We start from the raw sequence: 6,572 nt of genomic DNA on the forward strand, positions 1-6,572 counted from the left end.
TCCCGATGTTGTGTGTACAAGCCTGTTTCTCTGCCTCTCTATCACTGTTTTTGGTGCTGTCAGTGTTGTGGATCTTGACTATCCTCACAGGTCTGTAGTGGGACGTCATTGTCCACTGAGGACACAGCATTTCCCTGGGACACATGCTGCAGAGCATCTCAGCGTGTCCTCATGTCACCCATGGATGTTTGACAAGGTATCTGTGAAGGTCTTTGGTCAAGTTTTAACCAAACTCTTTCGTCATTAACTTTCCAGAGTTCTTAACAGTTCCTTCTCAGATCTCTCTTTTCTAAATTTATTTTTTTTAATTTAATTGCTAGCACCTGTCTATTCATTTTCCTGACAGCTCTTCACAGAGCAAGAGATTTAAATTTAAATTTCAAAATAGTCACCTCAGTTCTCTCATTCTTAGATCATACTCAGGCATTACCTAGATGTCACTTCCTGTTGTCTTCAGTGTACACTCAACTCACTGCATCTATATTGAGTTAGTTTTTGTGAATCTTGTGAGAGTTTATGTCTTATTTCATTCAACTTGCATATATATGTTTAGAGCACTTTTATTTTATTCTCAAAACTCTTTGCATGGTGATAAAAGTATTTTCCATTGTTGACTCTCTTAGAAACAACTGTAATGTGCTGATCTGTGAACCAAATCAGTCTCTCTTTTCATGTGCTATCATGAATGAACTGTGGACCAAAGAGTGCTTGTGACTGGCAGATATACTTTGAAAATGAATGAAATTACCTTGATGATTCAAAGAATAAAACTGAACTTTTTTTTTTTTTTTTTGCTAGTGATAATATTTGTACCTTTGGGCAAAAAAGTAGAATTCTAGCAAACAATATATATCTCCTACCAAAGCTTTATGGACTAAGATGAATCATAGCCCATCATCGGTGAAAGTCAGGGAAAGAACTCAAGGCCAGAGCCTAGAGGCAGGAACTGAAGCAAAAACCATGAAGGAATGCTACTTATTGGCTTGCTCTGCATGGCTTTTTCAGCCTGCATTTTACACAACTCAGGACCATTGGTTGAGCTGGACCACAGTGAGCTGGACTATTCCACATTAACCATTAATCAAGAAAACGCTTGACACACTTGCCTATAGGCCAATCTTATGGAGATATAATTCTCAATTCTCTTCCCAAATGACTATAGCAATGTGTCAAGTCAACATCTAGCCAGCACCAACTCTTTGATGAGATTAGTGGTAATGTCAATAGGGGAGAATCTGTTATTGAGTAGTGAGACATGCCAGCATTTGGAAGAGCTGGAAATATTTTACAAATGTCAATGTTTGGTGTTACAAAGATATATTTGGCTAAAAGGGCCATTCTGCATGTAAATAAACAAGCAATAGATTTGAAGAGATGGCTTAGTAGCTAAAGTGTCTGACACACAAGCACAGGAACCTAAGTTTGATCCCCATCACCAGCATAAAGTGTCTGATGTGGCATCGCAAATCTGTAATACCAACACTGAGTAGGTAGAGACAGATGAACCCCTGGGGCTTGCTGGCCAAGTAGCCTAGCCTTCTTGGTAAGCTCTGGGAAAATGAAAATCCCTGTCTCAAAAACTAAGAAAGATGGCTTTCCTATGATCTCCACATGGTTCCACACACATGTGCATACACAACTGTACAGGAGAGTGTGGCACACACACACACAGAGACAATGGAGTACAGACTGTGACAAGGGACTCTGGGCATTTATCCAGAAATTAAAAATGTATAAACATTTTAAATGTGGTGATTACTTCAAGTACTTCCTTGGGCTTAATAATAATGGAGTCTAGAGACAAAAACTTGAGAAGTCCACCTGCAGGTGATTTGGAATACTTCCTGTCAAATTTTACTGACTGGATTGACACTCTGTTGCCAATTAAAATTCCCACTAATTTCCCTCAGAAGTAGTAATTTCCCGTGTTTCTATCACTTGCTTAAATCACTTTGCCTGCCAAAGCTTGAGTTATGATGGGAATAGTGAGAAGCTTCTGAATCCCAAGACCTCCCTCCCCTCTCTTCCTCTTTTATCACTAGATACCATCTTGTATGCATCCACATTAGAAGGCATGAAGCCTAGATACCTGTAAACTCTGTGCAAGCCTTGAGTGTCTGTATGAGGGGTGGGGTGAGGTTTGCCAAATAAGGAGGAATTATTCTTTTAGAAGAAACAAAATTTAATCTAGAAACTCCATGTGTCTTGAATTTTCATTTCACTAATTGTTTCCTGATGCTTCCTTTGTGAGATTGGCAAGAGAGCAAAGACTGGTCCTCCCAGTGGTGTGATCACTTCAAGAAACAAGATGTGTTTTATTGTGGATAAACACTCAGCTGATATCACTCAACACTGGTTCTAGCTACATCACTACTGAGCATACCTACAGAAGATTGTAGAATCCTTTCCACACATGTAATGTAAAAGGAGAAAACTCTGACAAGGAGAATCAGTGAGGTCACCTCTTGGGAATGTTTTGCCCATGCTGGTGTGTTCCACAGCAGCTGTCAGTGTATGCTGGCAACCAGTGTTAGTCTGAAAGTGCCCGTGAGGTTATTGGTTTCTCCCAGGACTTGCTTGGCTTCATTGTTTCTGGAATAGAAGTTGCCATGCTTTCTCCATGCTTCTCCCAAAGCTTCAACATGCACAGAGAGAAGGGCTTGGACTGGGGTGTTGGATGCCCAGGTTTCAGTACCAGCATGTTAGTATAAACCATGTGACTCGCCATTATTCTGCCTGGCACCTTTGTCTATCAACTGTACAAAAAAAAATTGACAAATATTATCCTTATTCATTCCCAGCATCCTCCAGTTCAGAATCTTCCATGATCTCAGAAATCCCTGAATTATTGATTCTGTACATGGCAGAGAAGTGCCAAGAATGTTTCTACATTTACAAAGACCAAACATTGGTATGGGGTAGCTCTACATAGATTTTTAAAAAGTTCTCTCTCTTTTTTAAAGTCATTAAATGAGGAAGGGAGTCATTTTCAAGAGCAAGAATTCAAATGCATTCTAAGCCTAATGGGTTGAAAATGTTCCAGTGTCTGCCACAGTGCCTTTTTCTTATTTCAAGTATCAGTCGCAATCAGGAAGTGCAGGGGAGTGTGGCAACAGGAACCAGGAATTTCTCCATCTCCCTCCAGCTCTCCAAAGCCAGGAGAGCAGGAAGATCAAGGAGGAGAAGTGGAGATGGAAGACCCTCCCTGTGCGCTGTGCCCAATTTATGAAATCAGGTATGGAAATTGAGTTATTTCAGGAAAGAAAAGCACACATCTCCTCAGAGCTTACAAGGCTTTTATTTTCTCACCCAGATCATTTGAAATAATATCCACGTCTGTGTTCCCTTTATATGGAACAATGAATCAATCATTTTTTTTATTGAATGTTCCTCTTCCCTCTGCCATCATAATGGCCAGTTTCCATGTGGTTGATCAGATCAGCCAAGTATTGATTTGATTTGGTCATTGGAACAGTCCCCAAATTAGGAGGTAATTTCATGTTTTTATCTTTTTTTTAGAGTCTGTTTTTTTATTTTTATTTAGTCTTTTTTTTAACAGTCCAGTCTTATTCCCCTCCACGTCCCCCCTCTTACAGTTCCTCATTCCATTCTTCTTCCCTCTGCTTCAAGAGGATGTCCCCACTCCCTGGGGTTTCAAGTGTCTCAAGGCTTAGGTGCATCTCCTTTCACTGAGGCCAGTCAAGCAGTCCTCTGCTGTATATGTCGGATTTCATTTTAAGAGGCCCCTCTACTGCTTCCTCTGCTTCTTGCCTTCAGGCTCATGTTCCTTGGAGTGACTGCTATCAGAGCATCTTTTAGAGCCATGGTGCTGTTTTGCTTCTTCCAAAAACGTGTCCAAACCAAAAGGATCTTCCTCAAATTGAACTGGTCCTTCTTGGCCCCTCTGTCTACGGTCTGTACCAGAAAACTCCTTATCAGGAACAAATCTGTTGGTCTTTATCCTGGTTTCAAAGTTATCACCATGCATGTCCTTGTCCAGATTTTTACTGGGCCTGTAGATACTCTGAGCCATGTCTTTGCCACCCCTCCAGGCCTGATCATAAACATTGTAAATTTCATCTTCTCCACCTGCAAATCCACTGTCTATACCCTTGGATTGGTTGAAGAGCCTTTGGTCATACTGAACTTCATTGGAAGTTTGAGGATTGGGCACACCAAGAGCAATGACTTCACTGATATCTTGGTTTTCATTTCTCGGTAGTTTTGACCTCTTATCAGGAGCAGTCCTGGAAAGATTCTGGTCCTGCTGCCTCTCTTTATGCCTGTCATGAAGGATTTCATCTCTTTCATGGGCCTCTCCATCCTCTCTTTCCATATAGGTTTTGATTCCAGCTCTCCTTTCTCTGGCTTTCTGGGCTATTTCTCTAAGTTTCTCTTTATGATTCTCCTTTTCTTTTTGAGCCACCTTTCTCTCTACTTGGGCTCGAATTTCTATTGCTTCTTGAGCCTTCCATTCAGCAGTGTATAGCGCTTCAGCCAGTTTGGCAAACTTTTCATTTATGTGGACATTCTGAAGTCCTCTTCCATCAGCCTCCCGTTTATCCAGTGGAACTGTATAACCCTTTGAGTTCTTCCACATGGATACACATGGCGGTATCTTCCACTCCTTCTGTTCTTCTACACTCATCTTCCAAGGAGGAGATTGCATTACAGGTACAGGAGAAGACAGGGTCCCTGGGGAAATTTTTTTATTAATCCTGAATCGTGGAAGCTCCATTGGGTCTTTCTGCCTTTCAACAATCCGAATAACCCTCTGTTTAGCTCCCAAATTAATTGCTTTTCCTTGCTGAGATGGTGTGTATTGGGTACACTAAGCAGGAGGCAGCTTCTCAGCTGCTTGAACAGGCTTGGCCCCAGCAATCTTCTTTGATACAATCTTCTCCAAGGCTACTCTTGTCCTTTCTGTAATTTCTTTACTCGTCTCCTCATCGGGCCTTTGCCGTTCTGGGTCATCTGGATTCATAACCTCCTTTGGAACAAGGTCAGTATATTTGCTATAAATGACCTTGTCTTTGGAATGTCCCTGTTGAGCAATTGTGTCATATTTAATTTTCCCTTTCTGATCCAAATGAATGGGCAGAGTATTGGCCATTTTTTCCTGTTGCCCCATATCCAGAAAATACTGAGCCACGTGGATTTCAGGGAAAGTACCTCCATCTCCAAAATCCTCCAGCAACCGTGGAATCCAGCCTTTCCTGTATCCATATGAGGGAGGCTCCCTTCGAGACAAATCTAGAGAGATCTGCCATGATCGCTGAGATTCCTCCCTTTCTTCAGCTTCACTTTGGTCCCGAGATAGCTGAGTAGGCACAGATAAAAAGCTGGTGAGCGTCATCTTCTTTTGCATCTTCAAAAGCAAATCACAGCTTCCAGAGGGCAAGCCTTTCCCACAATGAGGAACACAATGGAAAAAATGCTCAGTGCCCAGATGTCCTGACTGAACCACCCTCTAGGCTTTGCAGTTCTTTGACTGAAATTGTGGTAGCCACTGGTTTGCAGTTCAAACAAACCAACAAAGATCAGCAGGGAATGGGAAGTCCAAGAATTGAGTAGTTTCTCAGTCCCAAGAGGCTAGTTGTAGAAGGAGGTTCCAACAGATTTGCTGGCAAGTCGATGCAAGCAGTCAAAGAAGACTAAATCTTCCTTCTACCAATGTCCTTATTTATGAAGGTCTCTAGGAGAAGGTGTGGCCCAGATTAAAGGTGTGAACCACCACACCTGGACCTGGGACTTGCTTTGTCCCAGGCTGACCTTGAATTCAGAGATCTCCTTGCATCAGAGTCTTGGGATTAAAGGCCTGTACTACTTTGCCTTGGCCTAAGCTTTTAATGGCCACTATGCCTCAAGATCTCCCTGCTAAAATCAAGGTCAGAAACTTGTATCTTCTGGCATGAAGATCTGGATCACAGGTGAGCCCTCCAATTCTGAATTGTAGTTGATTCCAGATAGAGTCAAGTTGACAACCAGGAATATCCATTAAAATGTGGGAAATCATAAACGCATAGGCCAAAATCTGGGATGTCGAATTGAAAGAAAAGGATGGATACATGCTCTTACAGTCAAGTCTTATTTTCCACAAATACATATCATTTGGGATGCTTGTACCATGATGGTCCCTCAATGTCCTATGGTTATATAGAGAACAGCAATTTTACTGCAACACAATTAAGAAAGTACATCTGTAAAACTGATTGGGTGACACAGTGAGTAAAAGGCTCCTGGTGCTGTTGGACTGTAAAATCCAAAACCAGGGGATGCGCTCTCCCAGAAATTCACAGGGACGGGATTCACTGTAACAACATGAGGTTTAATGATACTGGTGCACCAGGGCTCCCTTGCATTGAAGGCAAGAGAACCTCATGTTTTCATCTTTGGAATGGAAATTGTACTTAGCAATGATTCTTGAAAATGTGGCCTGGGTGCTACCCACAGGAAAAAATGAGGAGTGCAGAGTCTGGGCCTGCGCCTTGCCCATGAGAACTAACCAGCTCCTGGGTCAATCTTTACAAGCTGAGCGGTGTCCTCATCTCCAGATAAATGCTGTCTTTGAG

General features: G+C 42.0%; 1 pseudogene; it reads right to left on the reverse strand.

Annotated features, from left to right (window-relative positions):
• Positions 1-3,748: 3,748 nt before the first annotated feature.
• LOC117716511 (SNW domain-containing protein 1 pseudogene) lies at positions 3,749-5,356 on the reverse strand (annotated as a pseudogene).
• Between the last annotated feature and the right edge of the window lie 1,216 nt (positions 5,357-6,572).

This window comes from Arvicanthis niloticus, chromosome 10 (genome assembly GCF_011762505.2).
Source record: "Arvicanthis niloticus isolate mArvNil1 chromosome 10, mArvNil1.pat.X, whole genome shotgun sequence".
NCBI classification, from domain to species: Eukaryota; Metazoa; Chordata; class Mammalia; order Rodentia; family Muridae; genus Arvicanthis; species Arvicanthis niloticus.